Source organism: Gymnoscopelus microlampas (assembly GCF_963454915.1).
Source record: "Gymnoscopelus microlampas genome assembly, chromosome: 22".
NCBI classification, from domain to species: domain Eukaryota; kingdom Metazoa; phylum Chordata; class Actinopteri; order Myctophiformes; family Myctophidae; genus Gymnoscopelus; species Gymnoscopelus microlampas.
This window is the reverse complement of record NC_139959.1, coordinates 10601872-10622341: the sequence shown is the minus strand read 5'-3', so window position 1 is coordinate 10622341 and position 20470 is coordinate 10601872. Positions and strand designations below refer to the sequence as shown.

The window sequence follows — 20470 nt, the reverse complement described above, 5'->3', positions numbered from 1 at the left end:
CCAAAAATAACAGATCTACAAGCTCACAACGCGTTGCAACGCAAATGTTCCCCCCAGAATAGGGATATTGGGGGTTAAAATGGTTAACAAAGTAGCATTTTAACTAAGCATATTTTGATTATCGCAATAATATCGTTAATCGCAATTATTTTTGCCACAATAATCCACAATAATCGTGACATGTAATTCTTTTTAACTTTTTGTGTTTTCTTTTCTTAAATTAGTGCCCTACTTGATCATACACTACAGCGTCACACAAAAGCATCAAAAGTAGAAGATCCCCAAGCTTGTTTTGAGCATGTGCATCTGCCACTTTTGCTATTTTTGAATTTGAATCCTGAAAAGTTTTGAACATAATGAGGTTTCCACCCGACAGAGTGGGCTGACTTGGCGTTGTATTTCAGGCGCTTGTTGTGTGTTTGTCAGCGATGAGGACAGTATTTGTCTCGTCTGTAGCTCAGAGACGGTAATTTGGGTTGCTGAGTTTGCTCTTTAAATCACACTAAGAAGAAGAACCATATCGGGAATACAAGGGAACCCCTCACTGCACTGAGTGTTCCTTTGAGTGTGTTTCTCACATCACATGGGCTGTGGACCAGAGAAAATGTCTCTTTTTTTCAAAAATATTTTTTGGCTTTTTCTGCCTTTACTAGATAGTATACAGTAGTCTGACAAGAAATGGGGAGAGAGAGATGGGGAGTGACACGCAGCAAAGGTCATCAGGTTTCGAACCCGCGACACGCTGTCAGGCTGCATCAGCAGCCTTAGGTGCCCGGACCGCTTCGCCAGCCGTCCGGGCCGAGAAAATGTCTCTTCTCAGTCATCTCATTCAAGCGCTCCTGGGTTTTTTGACCTAATGGAAGTAGGCCTGGTACTCTTTATGTTGCAAACCATCTCTAGGTCAGTGCTCCAATGACACTGTAGATTGTAAAAAAATGTAGTCACCATTACAAAATGCTACATTTTGAAAAACATTATTTTAAGTCATTATTATTGAATAGCTCTAAAATAAAGAGGTTCCACTAGTCTCCTTCTAGTTCCAGTTATGTAGACCAGTGGTTCTCAAAGTTGGGTCCGGGGCCCCCCAGGGGTCCTTGACGGGGTTCCACGGGTTACCCAGCAAAATAAGTTAACCTAGCATCACAGTCATTTTAACCACTTTATCCATTTATATGTTGGCTGTTCAAAAATACAAAATAGCAGATGTACAAGCTGGACGAGCTTGTACATCTGCTATTTTCGAAAATATTTGAAAAATATCAAAAATGTTGATTTTCATTTAACATAAACTTTCTCTTTTGCGGTTCCCTGGCACAAAACCTTTTCAGATGGGGTCAGCGGCCAAACTACATATCAATTTGGGGACATGAAAAAGTTTGAGAACGACTGATATAGACTACAGTTATGTGATCCATTGGTGAATAACATTTGTTTAGAAATGGACAACAGGACAGTAAATTCTAATTGCTTCCGGTTGTTTTCATGAGTAGGCTAGGCCACAACACCTCAGGCCAGTAAGCTTAGTTTGATGACACAGTCATGTGACACATAGTCGCTTCATGTGGAGAAAGAATGAGACAGTCATTTGTTTTGAATTCTTTTCAGTCAATGGATAACATTTTCCGATATTCTTTTGCCTCTTAAGTGCCAAGGGAAAGAGAACCAGGTTCTATGTTTAAACCTACAGTTAAACCTACAGTTAAAACCTACGGTATCTGATGATCACAAGGCAAAGAAAAACATCCTTTCAGTTTGACTTTGACATAGAGTGCACTGAAACATTCAGTTAGCTGCTGAATTAGAGACTGCAATTGAATCAGTCTTTGTGTGTCAATCCACAACTGCATGGTAGAAAGGGAGATGTTGATCAAGATGCTAAAGTTTGCCTACATACCGTTTTGCATATACAAGTATAAAGTCATTTGAAAAGTCCCCTTTGCCATCAGTAAAAATAAAACGTGATATATAATATTGTGCTGTGAGTTTAGAGGACATTAATGGCATTACCTGACGAAAACAAAATTAAATGTATTTTCCTATGACATCAGAATATTTCATTATCCCATTAAAAACTAGGCAAAAGCAATGCATTTTTTCAAAAATGTGAGATTGGTTGCATCATCACAGATTGCTTTACATAACAAAATGAACACACAGCTTATTTAAGGCTCAATTCTGCAACATTTACAATTCAGCTGACAGCTTTGCCAGACTGAATTAATAATGAAGTTATGATTATTATTCTAATTCATTATTTGTCCCTTGCTGCAGCCTATGATTCATATTATACAAGTCAATAGGGACACATGGCTTCATGCTGTTTTACTTTTTGTCCTTCCAAATCCAGTTAAACTGCATGACAACAATTCATTTAAATGCACATGCTAGCTAAGCAGGCTGTCTTAGCTCTGACTCATAAATCCCTTGAGGCATTTTTTGCTACAGAAAGTCAAAGCTCTTTCAAACTGTTGGTTAAAGTGACACTTGATGGCTCCATTGATGGCACATCTCAGAGCTCCAAATACAAGGGCACAGAGGTCCTGAGCTGAGCGTGCTCTACTGTCAATAGATTAAGAGAATGACAGAGGGGTGCAGACTCTCAGTGAACAGTCTACAGAAACAGTCCGCAGTCTATAGAAACATTCCGTGAATTATCTTTGAATTTTTGTATTTACCCCAGCACCAGTCCTGACAAACGGACGCGTTTTGGCTACGCAGGCCTTCATCAGCGTTTCACAACGTTTGGCAAACGCTGACGAAGACCTGCATAGCCAAAACGTGTCCGTTTATCAGGACTGCTGCTGCAGTAAATTAAATAATTCAAAAGAATTCACCTTGTGGGTGCGGACTGTTTCTACAGACTCAGAGCTCCATCATGGACTAAATAAAAAAATATCTACATTATATACTAATAACATAATCCAGCTGTTACCGTATGTACAGTACAAGAGATTAGACATAAAGTGCATAAACATAGCAGCAGGTATACGTGGTATCAGACATTAAGGTGCAAAATAGTTATCAGCGTATTGTACATGAGATTAAGATGCAAAGAGAGTGTAGATACTCCTGGTCAAATATATCACTCAACTACAACGGAAAGTTGTTCAGTAAAATTTAAAGTACAGAAGCACTTGCAGGAGGTACTTAAGTGCAGTACTCAAGTAAATGTACTTCCGTTACTGTCCACCACTGTCAAAATGACCATCCATCTCTCTGGAGACTGGGGGCCCAGACAGATGTGAACCCCCCACTCTCTTCCTAAATCAGGAGAGAGTAGGGGGATCAGACAGAGACTGTGAAGCTCCACAGTGCCAGAGCTCATCCTGGTCACTGGGTAATCCGCTCTCTAATAGCTCCTGTTGATGATATATGCCGTGCAGCTGCGGGCAGGAAGGTAGGCCAACAGCTGTGGCCCATAGCCCCGATTATCATATTTCTCCCTCAGAGGGAAAAAAATGAAACCAACCAACAAACACGCAATATTAGGGCATAGCGTTGGCAGCCATTTTGTGGTTCCACAGATAGAAAGCCCACAGATTTTTCCCATAGAGATTTCTGAAAATATTTATATAAATCATTTTGAGCCTGGTACAAAGCCATCCAGGCTCCTGGTGAATCATGACCATAAAACGTTTGACTCTGTGTCCGAAAATATTTGAAAACCACAAAAATAGAGTATTTATTAAATATTCAAATGTTGTTTTTACACAGAATCAAATGTTTTATGGGCATGATTCACCAGGAGCCTGGATGCCATGGTTCCAGGCTTAAAATAATTTATATAAAAATGAATAGGCTTTCTATCTGTGGAACCACAAAATGGCCGACACTGCTATGATCTATGGGACAACGCAACAGACCAGAAGAGTGTCACCACCTGGGAGAATCCTTGGGAAGTTTTTTGTTCTGTGGGGAGGAAAAAAACAGACAAACAGCGTTTGTCTTTTTCCTCTTTTGTTTCTTATTTATATCTGTGTCTGGACCTCGGCTGAAACAAAAGAAGCCCAGATGTGCTTAAACAGACCCACTTTTTATCACGTTGTTGAGGCCTTCCTTTCTTCTTCTATCATGTTATCAGTGCAGCGGTTGGTGGCATTATTCCATGACTGTGTTGGAGGACTTTTGTTAGATGCAGGGTTGTTTGTCCAACGATGCATGATGCTCTCTCTAGCCTGAGGGATAAACAACACAGTGCATCATTTGTCTGTGAGCCTTGATAGAGTTTGGCACTGGATTTTGTGCTGTGCTGTGCTGTGCTGTGCGTTGGCTTAGATTATATTACACATCCTGGCTTTCGCAGAACGGCAAGGGAAGAGGCTCAAAAGTCCTCCCTTTAAACGCATCAGTAAACTGTTGTTTACTGATGTTTACTGAAGTTGTTCACTTCTCTTCCCACCTCCAGTTTAATGTAGAGTTGTTCCGAATCCGATACAGCTACCAGTATCGGAAAATTCCACATCATTTATCACATGATGATATTTCATTTACAGAAATATTTTGAATGTTTCAGTTGATGTTGCTCATACTATTTACATACACCTGTGGTTTTGGAATCGTTGCTCTCTCACCAACACAATCCCATATAAACTATGAAATTCTAGACACATCGCCCACAAAAAAAACTTAAAGGAATGTTGTAAAGTGCTGCTGAGTGGAATCCAGGGCCTGTGACTTTGGCAGAGCGCTCAGGGCCACACAACCGCGTCTGCTTATCATAAGCGACTTTGGGCTTGTTTTTCTGTAAAGTTGCTTGTACATATTGGTAGTTGCGGGCTGTGTGTTTTGGGCTTGTTTCTAAACTGTAGTTGCATTTGGGCTTGTTTCCTAATGTTGTATAAACCAGTGGTTCTCAAACATTTTCATGTCAAGGACCACCAAATTAATATCTATTTGTCCACACCCCCCGATCTAAAAAATATTTTATAAACTAGGTGAGAAACATTACTTGTCATCGTGCATAATGCATATTAATGCAGAGGGAAGCTCATTCTTTGGCTGCATGACTTCAGTTGCAACTCTGTGGTTGGTTGGCAGGAAGCTGAGGTGGCAGGCAGGCTTATCAGCTGATCAATGATAAGCGAGAGATTAGAGAATGGCATACAGTAGGTCTACTTAGAATAGTTTATTTTGCTTGAGGTTTTCTCTGCTCAGATCTATATTATCTATATGTCTATATTAGTGTGCAAGATTGTCTCTTTCATAAGCCGCCTTTTGACATTGATGGCTGGTCCAAGGGGCAGTAGAGTGGTTTACACCAAGGGTTCCCAAAACTTTCAGGCTGTGACCCCCCAAAATAATCATGTTTGAACTGGGGACCCCCCATCCTGACAAGCACTTGGAATTGAAGGAGTTGAGGCATTACATTTGTTTTGACTCGTTTTCACAGATAAAGGCAAGGAGTTGTGAGCTTGTAGATCTGCTATTTTCACAATTTCTGCCCTTTTCTTATATTATTTGACAAATTGGCAAATGTTTGGCCAGTTGTTAGTAGTATAGTTTGTTGATTGCTTTTGATACAGTAAAGGCCTTTGCAGATAGGGTGCGATTTCTCGCACGGAAAAAACAGACAATATCATTTTTTAAATGAACACATGGTTCTCAATGACTTCATGCACACCGGCTCCGAATTCACCGTGCGGCGATGCGTTTTTTTTTCCAATCAAACCCAGTTCGATTTGTGCGTCTTTTCGCATGCGGTAAAAACTGATTGACTAATCGCACCCTGTCTGCAAAGGCCTTAATGGTCTTTTTCTTCCTGTTTTTTTTTAGGTATTAAAAAGGTCTTACAAGTCCTTAAATTGTCACTCCGCTGTCATCTGGGGACCCCCTCCAAATCATGTGGGGACCCCCCTGGGGATCTCGACCCACAGGTTGAGAACCACTGTTTTACATTACAGTGCTCTGAACCAGTCTTGTGTCTCAAAGGTCACAGGTTCAATCCCTGCAAATGTGTGTTGTTAAAGTGAAGTGTTCAATAAGAAATAGCCTGAGTTAGGGAGATCAAAGCGAATACAAAAATAGTCCTTGTGTTATTACAGTATAGTTACTGATTAACAAAGTGACAAATCTTTTCAAACATTCGGGTAAAGAAAACCTTTTGTTGACCTGGAGTGTTTTGTTGGTTGCTATTGAATACCTGTCATGTATTCAGGGGTTTGTGGTTAACCTGACTTTCAGGTAGGGTTGTAGGGTTTCGATCTTACGTTGACTATTATTGTAAATAGATTTGAGCCATAGGCTTTCTTGGGTTTAAAATCCTCTTAGCAGACCTTGTATTGAACTGTACTTTCCTGTGCTTTTTTTTTTTGCAAACTGCCAATAAAGTATTCAATCAATAATATTTTATCTTGTAGGGTTTCGATTACCTTATGTTGACTGTTATTGTGAATACATTTGAGTTTTGAAACTGATGTCCTGATGACATGTCTTGCCTATCAGTAATGAGAGAGGCAGAGAAATCTTCACATAGCACAGTGTGTCATTATTAGAGCGGAGTGTTTTTTTTGGTCTACTCTGAGGTGGAGTTTTGTCCTGGAAATAGCCAACCTCTGTGCTCTCCTGGCGTTTCTATTTTCTCTCCTAAATGAAGCTCCTTCCTTCTGAAGAGCTGGCCAATAGCGGTGTAACGGTACACAGCATTTTTGTTTGGTTTTTGGTTTTGAATCCATGGTTACTAGTTTTTATTTGGTACGGTAATGGAAATCGGGCGTGGCAATATAAATTGATTTTGAGATATGAGACTAGATCTGTGGGATTTTGGGATATACAGATCTACAAGTTTGTAGATCGGCAATTTTTACAGTTTTTAGAAAAATATATCGTCGCAATACGATATTATGGTCACAATATTGATATCAAGGTATGTGATTTTGTCCATTTCACCCAGCCCTCGTATAAGCTGCAGCCCTCCTTCATCAGCTGCAAAGTAGGTTTGTTTCCTATTCCTACCTGAGGCTTGAAGAGGCCACCAAACAGTTCAGTCATGGCTGACCTGGCCTCTTGACAGGAAGAGATGATTGAGATTCCTCTGGGTGTGCCTCCTCTCCCTGGAGATGCATTGACCGCTGCAGTGCTGCGTCCTCACTCTGCAAAATACAATGAAAACTTTACTGATAACTTACTTTATTATGGGCACCGGCCTACTCTGGAACGATGCAAGTTGGAAATAATTGCACCACCCAGTAATACCCGTCGTACCAGTTGTTAAGAGTGCCCGTTGTGAGTTATTCCTTGACACACACACAGATGGATGGATGTGACTGTCAGTATAGAGAGACAGGAAACTAAGGGCAGAGAGAGGAGAGACACGCAGATCATGTAAATGCATAATAATGAATTAATCCTTCTTGATTATTCTTGAGATGATTTAAATGCAACACGGATTCAAACCGTGTTGCGCTCACAAAGACCATTATGAGCTGTGAGTGACTGAGACACCAGGCACCCGACATCCCTTTCTTTAAAAAGACAGCACATCTCAGGAGAAAAAAAGAAAGCAATTGTTTCAACCTCTCACTAAAAGAACGTCTAGGCCAGCTCTATTTGATCAATGAGAGCAATTCTGTTCCAATATCATATTACAAAAGTGATGGGTCGCGCTCAGAATGGCAAGAGTGAGTTAACTTTTTTATTGTTATTTCTTCTCCATGTCTTTAGGCTAAAGAAGGACAAACGTTGCGGCTATCCAGCCTTTGTCAGTGTCAAAGGCCGGATAGCCGAAACGTTTGTCCTTTGTAGAGACAGATCACAATGCAAAAATGCATTTCTAACTGTCACCATGGTCACTCAGATCATTTGCAAAAATACATATGTTTGAGAATGTATTCATTTGTTAGATCAAAATCAAGTAATGACAATCTCAGGACATTTAATGGTTGGACAAGTTGGGCAAGATTAAAGGAACCACAGACAGATTTAAAGCTCTCTCATGCTGAGGAAATACCAATTCAAATCCTCAATGAGCTAGAAAAGCTCAGATCTGCTATTTTCACTCCTAATTAAATCTTTATTTATCATTATTTACTTGTGACCCATAAACATTGGTTTTGCGACCCAAACATGGGTCCCGATCCATGTTTGGGTCTCTATAACATCTAATGATGATGCATGGGTGGCTTGGCTTTGTGCCCAAAGCACATGTGAGCATATCAGTTACTAATTTGAGGCGTTCTGTTTTGAACCGGTGTCCTCGCAACACAGGAAGTTGGCTCAATCCATCACATGGTTCTGACCACACTCTGCATGGCCAAGCCAGCTGCACTGCACCGTCTCCTTTCCAACAGCATATGTAGCTTTTCTGCTTCTGATGCCAACACCCCCAGGTATGTGAGAATAGAGCTGGGGATTTAGTCAAGTCAAGTCAAATCATGTAAAATGTAAAGTACAAAAGTCATTTTAAAAACAACTCTCATTGACCAAAGTGCTGTACAGACCAGAAAGTAGCTAAAATCACCAATACAAAAACCACCACTACAGACATGAACAACAAGACGCAAGGCAAGGCACAGATAAACATATGTTACAAACACTATCTAGCAAATAAGAGTCTTGAGCCTGGACTTAAAAGATTTCATGGAGGGGGGCAGATTTCCCAGGGAGGGTAATGCTGTTCTACGTGTATCTATGGTTCTTTGTCATAGCAAAGGCATGGTCACCCCTGAACTTATGTTTGGAGCAGGGGACAGCTATGAGCCACAATCCAACCATGAGGGACTTGGAGGTAGATAGAGGGGTTAAATGGTCAGCGATGGAAGAGGGCCAGGCCAGCCCATTTAGAGCTATATAAACTAACAAGTGAATCTTGAAAACTGTTTCTAAACCATAACTGGCAGCCAAGCGGAGAGAGTCCTGGATAATAGGGGTGATATCTGGTCCCGAGGACCTGTCAGGAGTCTGTCAGTTTAAACCATATCTATCTCTGCATTGCTTATCAGTTGAAACCTTACCCATCCAGCATGAGTGCAGTGAAAGTCTGCTTCATGATACAGACTATAGACTCTTCAGTGTTCAGTGCTAGTATAAATAATGGTGTTCAGGACCAGACTTTGTTCTTCATTGAAACGGTAGGAGAGGTGGACATTATACTGTAAGTGGTTTCGTCCTAATATAAGGCCAGTAGGGGGCACATGTGGTTTCAGATTGATTGATTGATTGAATACTTTAACATTTTGCAAAAAGTACATAGGTACAGTTATACAATAATGCTAAAAAGACAACACGAAAAGCCCTGAGGGCTTGTTTCCATTGTGGTCCTATGTATTCAATTATTCAAGACATATAAAGACACACAATACTATACAAGAGATCATCAATACTAGGAGCAGTAAAAGTATATTTACAGTCGGGGGTCATTTATTTTGGCAAGCTAGAAGACTTGTCTAGGTCCATTGGCAAATTGCTGACAGGTGCTCTTTTATGGCGGTTTTGAAGGAGGGTAGGGAGTCGCACTTTTTGATGGCTGTTGGTAGGGCATTCCACATTTTGGTGGCATAATAGTAGAATGAATGAATCCCCATGTTTGTGCCGAATCTGGGGGGAATGAGATTAGTGACGCTCCCTCTGGTGTTGTGCCCGCGGACAGGGGCCTTAACCACTGTGGTATCTCTGGGCACTTCAGCTTTTATAAAAGTTACGTTCATTAAAAGTCTTACCCCATGACTGAATTGTGGCTGTCATTTAAAAATAATCGATAATCTGGTTATTCTGATGCACCCCCCCATAACCCAATGCACCAGCAGTAGTGTGTTCAGTGCAGCATGTGAGAGACTGTCTGACCTCAGCTGCTTTTGGAAACGTTTTACATCCTGCCATTTCCCCCCCTGTTCCACTTGGAAAGCTGCGGGCTCCTCTCCCCGGCTGCAGGCCCGGAGAGAGAGGGATGTCCACTTGTTTCCTGCCAGTGAAAAAAAAAAGAACGTTCCCCGCCCTTCCTGAAAGAAGCATGCCACATGGACTCACAAAATGCTTCATGACAGACCAGCTGAAGCTGCCTCTCTTAGCTTGATTCATGTTGCATGGAACAGAGCTTAGACTGAAATCTGAAATAGTGAAAATAGATGGATTCAGTCATTTTGATTCCATAGAAGCCAGTGTTGTGCAGTGAAAATAGCCAATCTACTTTTAGATTGTTTATTTTCGGTTATTATTTTAAGATTAGAGCATTTAAAGTGGTCAACTAGCAATATGTTCATACTAGAAGCATCTTCCATAAAAGTCCTATGGTCCTAATGGTCTCGGATATTTCATGAAAGCAAATATTAAAGTAAATCTGTGATTTCTTCACCTGATTGGTTGTATGTAGAACAGCAGGAACAATATTACTAAAACATCATAATTGCACATATTTGTGTTGTTTAGGAAAGGGCACTTGTGTGGGGCGCTCATTTTCACACTGTTTAAAAAATCAGGGACACAATTAGGACACGTTTCAGTCGTGAGATTTTATTTTGCTTTAATCCATGTCAATGAGCAAGACACTAACTGATTGAGCGTTCAATATGACAACCTGAGCAGCCATCAGCTTGGGCGAAGTTGAAATTGATTTTCCCTTGCTGGATTATCTACAATTCCTCGACCTGTGTAATTGTATCGGAACATTGAGTGTTCTGTGGAAAAGTTCCTCATTGGTGAAATCCTGGAGGGTCTAGATCTAGATAATCAAAGTGTAGTTTTCTCAAGGTTATCCCAACTAGGCCACATGGACTGTTTTGAGCGTTCCCCGTGAAGGCTTTATGAACTGATGAACTGTTCCAGTTTAAAAGGCCATTCCTTGACACACTCACACTTTCACTTTCACTTCTGTGATTCTTTTATCCATCAGGTGCCATTATTTAGGGCCTTTATCCAACTAGAGGTTCTGGTTCACATCTAGAGATCGGGCCGCTATGCGGCCGCCCTCACACCTGTGTCGCACTGCCAATCCGACCGATATTTCAGAGTCATAGTGACATACCTATATATGGGCGTATCGGGGTTGTTTATGGTTATGTCAGAGTGACGTGGGGTCGTGGTAGGTCTGTCCGCCGCCTGGCCTGCCCGCCCTCCCATTAGCCAATTTTAACATATGATTCACTCAAGATGTTGCTCGCCTGTGCAATCTTTTCTGATTTCTGGAATGTTGCCCAATCAGACAGCTATATTGCGCTATTAAAATATTGCCTACACATCACTTGAGCAATCAATCAGTCATGTGCTGACCAGTGATAGAGGCCTAGCTTGCTAGCATGTTGTAGTGAATTGTCATTGCAATCCATTTCCCTTGCAGTCATACTCTAGATATGCAAGGTCAGGTGTCGCCCAGATGTAAAAGAAAGCAAAGACAATGCTACCACATAAAGTGACCACGATTGCTGAACAACAACTTCCATGAGAACTTTTGGAACAATCGGGTCACCCTCTTGCATACCAAAGTGGGTAGAAAATGCCATCGCACATGATCACATCTGCCCCACCCCCACATCTGGTCTCTGGGGACACAGAGTGATGATCCAATCCTTCCTTTGCTTGATCCTTCTAGAAGACACACACTTTGCCCGGAAACAATTATCAAATTACCAAATGTGTGGGATTAACACACACACACACACACACACACACACACACACACACACACACACACACACACACACACACACACACACACACACACACACACACACACACACACACACACACAGATTACAGTTCTTCAGTCATTTGGATTCCATAGAATCCACAATGCCTTCTATGGAATTGGAAGCATGTCGTGCAGCGAAAATAGCCGATCTATAAGCTCTCAATGCATTGTAGATATGTACATATGTACACGTCGTGAGATTTGATTTTGCTTTAATCCATGCACACACACACACACACACACACACACACACACACACACACACACACACACACACACACACACACACACACACACACACACACACACACACAGTTTCAGCATCTGCCTGGGCCTTTTATCATGCCTTTACGTTCAGAGCGTGAACAGTAAAATAGGTTCCACAGTGGCATACCAAAAGGCAAAGCTGAGTCTTGGCCTGTGCTGCTGACGAACACAGAGGTGAGGTGACCGCCCGGCCGGCCGGTTAGTCAGAGCAACTTCCCACGTTCTGTTCCGTGTGGAGAGAAGAATGTCGAACCGACGTGAGAGACAGCCAGATCTCGTCTCCATGGTAACGACGGCTCAACCCACCCAGTGCGATTATTATTCCGAGCTTCGGTGCAGAGAGAGAAGAGAGTGAGAGTGAGAGAGAGAGGATGGAGGTGAATATGACAAAGAGGGTGTGATAAAGGAAACGAGAACCAAGATGAACACTTCTCTGCCACGGGCAGTGTGTGTGTGTGTGTGTGTGTGTGTGTGTGTGTGTGTGTGTGTGTGTGTGTGTGTGTGTGTGTGTGTGTGTGTGTGTGTGTGTGTGTGTGTGTGTGTGTGTGTGTGTGTGTGTGTGTGTGTGTGTGTGTGTGTGTGTCAGTGTGCGTGTGTGTTGCTTTGGTTATGTTTTGCTTTGGTTATGTTTTGCTTTGTTTTTTATTTCCGTCTTTGTCTGTGGAAAGCGCCGAGTGTCACTAGAGAGCAGCGTTGCCATGTCTGCTTGTATGTATTTGTCTGCGCCCACATTTGAAAATATTTAGTGCCAGGGACCAGATTTGTGTTGATATCATAAAATGTTTAACTTTTTCAAGACTTCTTTGAAAATAGCAGATCTACAAGCTCAAGCTTGTAGATCGGCTATTTTCAAATATCCATTGCATGTAGGTTTAAAGTGCTCATGTGGTCCTATAGTCACTATTTTGGGCTTGTTTTTATAGACCTGGTTGCTTATTTCTCTCGCGAAATCTGGCAACACTGTTGGAGGCAGTTCCACTGACCTGGGGCAGGACGCTGGACAGACCTGTCCGCTTCCCATGGAGGAAACAGCAGGACTGCTGGGGGAGGATGTTGCCCTCGGGGCAGGAAGGAAGCATGGAGCTGAGACAGCCTCCAGTCAGTCAGTCACTTTGACCACTGGCATCCCCCCTCAGTCACCTCCCTCTGGGCCCTTCACCTCCGGGGACTGGAGACAGTGGCCCTCATTTATCAACGCAGCGTATAAACCGCCGTATATTTTTCCATATATTCGGCGTACACCAACGTCGAAGTCACATTTATCAACGCATCCTACACAGCTGATCCGAGCTTACACTTGGTCCCAGCGTTGATAAATGTCACGGCTGAAACGAGCGTCATTTAAATAACACGCCCCATAAATATTCTCAAAACGCCCCGATTTTACGACATGAAGACGAACCAGAATACGACCAAAGACATGAAAAGCCAATAAGAAACAGCCCCCCCCCCGCTGGCCTCGCCGCACACGCACACGCCTCTCTCGCTCGCTCTCTCTCTCTCTCTCTCACACTCACACACACACACACACACACACACACACACACACGCCCGTAGCGTATTGTCACGTAGGCTTGTAGCCTACATGAATGACATATTATGATACCAATCACATCGGCATGAATGGAATACTTTTGTAGATTAATGTATTTAACCCATACCGAGCAGTGCGCGTTCGAGTTACACTAAAATAAAGCCCTCATGTAGGCTATTCCCATTTCCCAGTGAGACTCGGACCGTCGGACGGGCGAGTCCCGTCCCGCTCCGCATTAATGAGAGATAGCCTGGAGAGAACATTAATGAATGAAGGCTGGTGTGTGTTGGACCATGGGTTAAATGTCTGATCTCCCGGTGGCCATGAAAATATAACAGCAGCGCCGCCTGTTAGACCGGTGCTCGCGCAGAAGAGTGCTCTCGCAGAAAGCGCCCGTATATTTTGAAAATAGCAGATCTACAAGCTCACAACGCGTTGCTGGCTTGTGAGCTTGTAGATCTGCTATTTTCAATACAGACAGATCTACAATCTTATCTGAATGACTGTTAAAGCAGTTTGTTTAAATTACTTTATAAAATGTTATATTTTCACAGGGATTATTTATTAGTGTAGATATACAGATTTATGAGTGGATTAGGTGTCCAGATGCCTCTCAGACAGTCAGACAATGCTGCTCCGCAGGTCTAGGATGGAATAAACGGGCGCAGCCAACGTCAACAACTGGTCCCGACCAGACGTGAGATCTCAGCGTACCGTAGGATAAAGCCCACGTCAGGATATATTGATAAATGCCGAAAATTGCGGTGATCTCGCCGTACGCCCATTATTTGGGCTGCACCGCGTTGATAAATGAGGGCCAGTGTGTGTTAAAAGCAAGCTAAAAACCTACGGGTTTTCACAAGCTTTCAGCTAGGTTTGGAGTGTGTAGTTATCTTATTGTAATCAAAAAGAATTGGACTGTCAATATATATTTTATTCATTCATTGATCATTTTCTTTTCTTTATTTACATATTTTTAAGCACATTGAGTCTGCGCTTGTCGTGTGAAATGTGCTATATAAATAAATGTGACTTGACTTGACTTGACTTGTGTGTGTGTGCCAAAACCACAATCCACTCATCATGCCGAGCCACTGTGACTGGCCTACGTCCGTCCTTCACCTCTCTTCTTGGCCCTTGACCTTCCTGCCTGCCACAAAATCCATTCCAAGACTGACTCATCGAGTTTGAACTTTTAAAGCATTCTGACACTGACATGTTGAGTTTCGTGGCACAAATGACCCCTTCGAGGTAAATACTTCTCAAGGGGACCGCAGCACAGGGCTGTGAAATGAATGATATCCACTGACTGTACTGTTTGGATGGGGTGCTTTTTATAGACGTTGCAAAATTAAACACCCTGATGCATCACTTCTTCTTGTTTTGGTGGAGAGGTTAGCAACCACCGCTGCTGCTTAGTCACTGTCCACCCTGACTGGTCCCGGTGGGGCCGTGTTGCCATGTCTGCTTATTATAAGCAACTTTCGGCTTGTTTTTATGTAAAGTTGCTTGTAAATGATTGGTAGTTGCGGGGTTTTGCGCTTGTTTCTCAAGTGCAGTTGTTTATTTGTGCTTGTTTCCTTAATGTTGTTTAAACCCAGTGGTTCTCAAACATTTTCATGTCAAGGACCACCCAAATTAATTAATTAATATATAATTGTCCACGGACCCCCCCATCTAAAAATCTTTTCGAAAAATATATTCAAAATGTCAAGCTTTTTTCCCCCAAGATGTGTTTGAAAATAGCAGATCTACAAGCGTGTCGCATTGCGACACGCTGTGAGCTTGTAGATCGCCTATTTTCAAATAGCCGATGCATATAGGTTTAAAGTGCTCATGTGGCCTATTATAGTCGCTTCTTCTGGGCTTGTTTTCATAGACCTGGTTGCTTATTTCTCTCGCAAAATCTGGCAACAGTGCCAGTGGGGTTGCATTTGGAGCTTACCATTGGCCCTGTTGGCAGATTGGAACAAAGCATTGACTATATTGAGTAGTTTGCAGGCCTCCATGGAACAGAGTTTCGATGCATTCTTGCCGGTTGCCACGGGTGTGTGGAGAACGTGCCAAGATAGCAGCGTTCCATTGATTTGTTTTTTTCTTTCCTCTTTCGGCCCTGAAAAAAAAACCAGCATGCCCACCACACTCACAATAGGACATCTCTCCAGGTCACATGATTCTAAACGATGATTACCATGGATGAATACCAATGGATTTTTGTTTTTAGGGATGTATGCACATGACGTGCATACAGTATGCTGCCCTACAAAGCCTAAGTGCAGTACGAATACAATAATTAACTGATAAATGGGTTTCAAAGTGTTTCAGCCAAATTAAATATCGGCATATTTTAACATAGTTTAACACTCAAAATCACAAAGGCTAATTTGACCTTTGGGATACACAAATAAGTTGGTGTGTCCAAAAACGTAGTTACTGCACTTTTGCTTTGTAGGGCAGTATGCATAGTACACATACTGACTAACTTTGTTAATATAATAATGAATATATATTGACTGACAGTGTGACTGAGTTATTGTTGTCCTAGCCTAGTCTTCTTTGTTTTGTCCTATGTCTCCTTCTTTTCTCTGTCTTTGGACTGCGCCCCGGGCCAGTGTAATAACTGGATGGCGGGCGCACTACAAATCCCAAACCTATGAACTTATACCATAAATGGCTAACGTATGAACTATATCGATTTTAAAAGCCAACAACCCCCGGTGTGTTTATCATCTCTAAAGCTGAATATGTAATTAAGAGCACAGACGCGGAGAGGATTATGGGTGACCTTAACCGTGGCAGTGCCAGCTGTTCTGAAACATTGGCACCATAAGGGGGAGAATCTGTCTCTCTGCCCTGCTCTGGCTTTGTTCTCTTCGCCCTAATCAGCATATGATGGAACAACCTTCTGAATAATCACACTACATGGAGGCATGGATCTGATGTTCTCGTCCACGGTGGTTTAAAGAAATACATAATTTATGGGGAACAATAGGGCCCAGGTGTTTCAAAGAACACAATGTTTTGCCAAGGGGTGCACTCTAGAGCAGTGGTTCTGAACCTGTGGGTCGGGGGACCCTCAGGGGTCCTTGGGGGGGGTACCAGGTGGTCCCCATAAAAATGTGTTACTATAGGGTCACAATCATTTTAACCACGTATTATATATTTTTGAGATGCGAGTCCACAGCCAAATACATATCAATTTGGGGGTCCTTTTTTCTTTTTTTAAAGATTTATTTTAGGGCTTTTTATGCCTTTATTATAGATAGGACAGTAGGCTGACAGGAAATGGGGAGAAAGATGGAGAGTGACACGCAGCAAAGGCCGTCGGGATCGGGACTCGAGCCCGCGACGGCCCATCAGGCTACATTGTAGGGCCAATTTTGGGGTCCTTGACATGAAAGGCTTGAGAGCCACTGCTCTAGAGAGGCAGTTAGTGGACTATGATGGCTGTTTCCATCATGTGCTGAGGGATCAAAGGCCCTGGCCCAGGCAGAATGGGCCCCCAGGGCACAGCACCCCCGGTGGACATAATTGGGGGAAGAAGAGCCATGTACTGTAAAACTGTCCAGTGGACGACTTAATTACACTGTGAAATGTAATTAGCCCGGCGTTTTTGTTGCATGCCTCCACACTGGCCAGTACCTATGGACCTTAATGTGATGTGGTTTGTCATCTTTGTAACTGAACATGTGTTCGCAATCGCATGTGTTTTTATTTTACGACTTTAACCCATTTAGACCTGAGGCTGATTCTAAAAACGCCTTCTAAATCCTAAAAGTTCTCTGAAAAACTAAGAAATGTATTAATAAATTACTAAAAAATTATGTATATACTGTACATAGCAACAACTACCCCAAAAGGGGTTCCCGGATTGAAAGGTATAGTTACAATACATTTTTGTACAATAATTATTTTCCACACATATTAAAAAATGTCACAAATGGCAGATCTACACTACAAGCTCACAATGTGTTGTGATGCTTTAACATGCAATATTGCTGACCTTTTCACCATGTATTCATCATGGAGAAAACCTTTTCTTTTCAGTGAATCTTATCAGTAAGATCCTCTTAGCACTAGCAAAACAATGGTGCCATGTCATTATTCCAACAGCCCATTAGTCAGAGTCCGTCCCGTTGGTCCGACCGGCCTCATTATAACTAACCCTAACCTCACACTAACCTAACGGGATGTCGGAGTCATGAGCGGACCCCAAACCTCATAACAATGAATCTTCTAAAGCTCTTCAGTCAGCTTGTAACATCACGAGGAAGGAAATGCTTGTGTGATTGTGGGCACTGTGACATTGCCGGTGCGGTGGTGCCACTCAGAGAGACCATGTACCCTACCCTCTCTGTGTGACAGTGATATTATCTCCATACGGTGCATTGCACTGTGTGCGTTGCTGACACAAAAGTCCCTCAGCAGCAACAAAAGCGTGACATCAGCGTTGTTCTAAAGTGCTCTCTGTGCATCGGGGCGGACCGGGAGGTCCTGTACACCACTAAAGTAAACACGGCCAACTCCACTCCCTCATAAACAAGCATCTGCCTTTGATTTAATCTCACCGTTATTATTAGAGATTCTAATCGGGGGAAATATGGGCTGTAAATAACTGTTCGAAAGTTCATTACCAAAGGCGCTGTGTTACGAGCACACCATGTTTTTTTATCACTAGTAGAGATGAGGGAACAGATACTGAATGTGAGCATTGCTCATATCTAGGATTTTGATATATTGCAAACAATACAAGCCAAGCCACACAAAGCCTACAGCGAACCACACATCATGGTTAAGAGCAGCAGTTAAAGGTCATACACGTGTCTGACTCTTAAATAAAGATTGTATTAGGATTACTTTAAATCATGTAGTCAAATTAATTGTGAGAACTACCATTAGAATTTAGGAGGAAATTGTGGAAGAATTATACATTACTATTACTATATTGTTTTCATGGTTGTTTATATCTAACCTTCATATTTTCCCATCACTTATAGTGCTTGTATAATACATTATAATACAGGGGTCTTCAACCTTTTCAGGCCAGGGACCCCCAAACTGATGGGGTGATGGAGCAGGGACCCCCTACCTCGTAGGGTAGGGGGTAGGCTACCATATATATTGTATATTTATGTATAAAATTGTGTTTTATATAAATAAACATGAAAAAATGGTTGCCTGCTCCTACGCACAGGTTGACCCAGTAGGTATGCAAAAGGACCTTTCTCAGGGGCGTCAATTGGTATGGCAAGGTGCCATACCTTGGCTCCAGAAAAAAAAGAGAAAGAAATCATGAATAGTAGCCTAATGCAGGTGTAAGACCAATGAGACCATTGTTTTTGTATTGTGTTATAGGTATAATGCATAGTTTTCTATGCATTTCAGGGGTTTTGGGGGGGTTGACCCCCTAAAAAAAAGGATAGGTGTCCCTTATTTTAATCTCTGGGAGTTGGCAACCCTAACCTTGCCATACCTTAGCTTTTGCTGAACTGACACCACTGATCTTTCTCTACAAAATATGTATAAACATACCATGTTATTGTGCATTCAATACTAAGCTATTAAAATGTGTCATGTTATGTTTAAAGACAAATGGACATTTTTGGAAAAAAAAGAATAAAAAAAAGTGCTTAAAAACAAAAATATTTTTTAATCAAACAACAATTTCGCGGACCCCCTGCAGTCAGTGGCATACCCACCATAGAGGCAGGGCAGGCGGCCGCCTGCCCAACTAAAATCTAGCCTCCCCTAGAAAATAAAGTAAAAGACTGAAAAACAGGCAGTGAAAAAAATCCAAAGAGAATAGTGGCCGTCGGACCTCGTCCATTCACGCGGGCAGGCAGCTAATCACTACCGTATCCAAACAGCAGAGCGACGTCGCCTATACTATAGTGATGCAAATGTTTGCCTTTATCTTCATGGGGTGCCAGGAGTGCCAGGTGTGGGGGTCTCTGGGCCATCACCTGTACTCACCAGGCATAAAAGGGGCTCTGAGTATGAGAGCAGCTTGAACCATTAAACTACAACATGAAGAGACTGCTGAATAATTCATTGATTGATTATACTTGCATATTGTTTTTATTAACGTTTTTCAGTTTTGTAGTCAGTGTTGCGTTGTTAACTTGTTTCCCCCGAGATTTTTTCCCCGAGTAGTACCCCCCCAGCCCCTTCGGAGGGGGGGGGGTAGGTAGAGAAAAAAATCTCGCCTGCCCTAAATTTAATTTCTGGGAACGCCACTGCCTGCAGTACCTCCGCGGACCCCCTGTTGAAGACCTCTGCATTATGATATGACATGATATTTGGTAGCCTGTAGGGGCCAAGATGTCTCCGCTAGGCCTGATAGCTATTGTTTGCTATTACAGTATATAGACTCCTGTCTGTTATGGTTCAGCTTGTCCTTGTAGCAGCTAGTGTAACTATGGTCTGAGCCCTGTGCTCGCTGGCAGAACTACTGTACCACCGATCTGTGTCAGACTGTGCGTCTAACATACTTCTCCCCATGATATCATGTACATTAAAGCATACAGTAACCATCACCACCTAGAATATTGTCTGGGACACCTATTGCCTCATCAATTGCTAATTGATCCAGAACAGCTGTAAGATAGCCCTCTGATTGGGTGGGTAAGCTTATGATGTATAACTCACTAGCGTGCGTCAAGACTGCTGCTTAGCCTACATTTCACAAGGATTTGAGTCGGATAATTACAAAGTCACGCCAAATGGGCAAGTGTGACCTTTTTTTTTTTTTTTTACTATAGCTTTCAAATGTGGCACTTAATTAAACAGTGATGCCTGTGATAAATCCACTGCATATTTCATGAAGGTTCCGTTAGAGAACACCAAGACTTCACGGCAGCAGCAGTGCTGCAATATTCATGCCATATCCAAGTCAAATCCTGCTTTGTAAGCAATCTGCAGATCATCATGTCCCAAACAATTAGTGTTGTACTGTAAGTGAGTATGGTGAGTTCTCTGGGCTTTCAGCATCATTAACCATTTAACCAACGAGCCACTTAACAGCTAAATTCTAAATTATTTCAAAAACGGCT

At 42.3% G+C, this 20470-nt stretch overlaps 1 protein-coding gene across 5 annotated transcripts in view; it reads left to right on the top strand.

Moving 5' to 3' along the window:
* Positions 1-20470, top strand: part of asap1b (ArfGAP with SH3 domain, ankyrin repeat and PH domain 1b) — an 82726-nt gene that overhangs the window by 5818 nt on the left and 56438 nt on the right. The window lies entirely within an intron of this gene.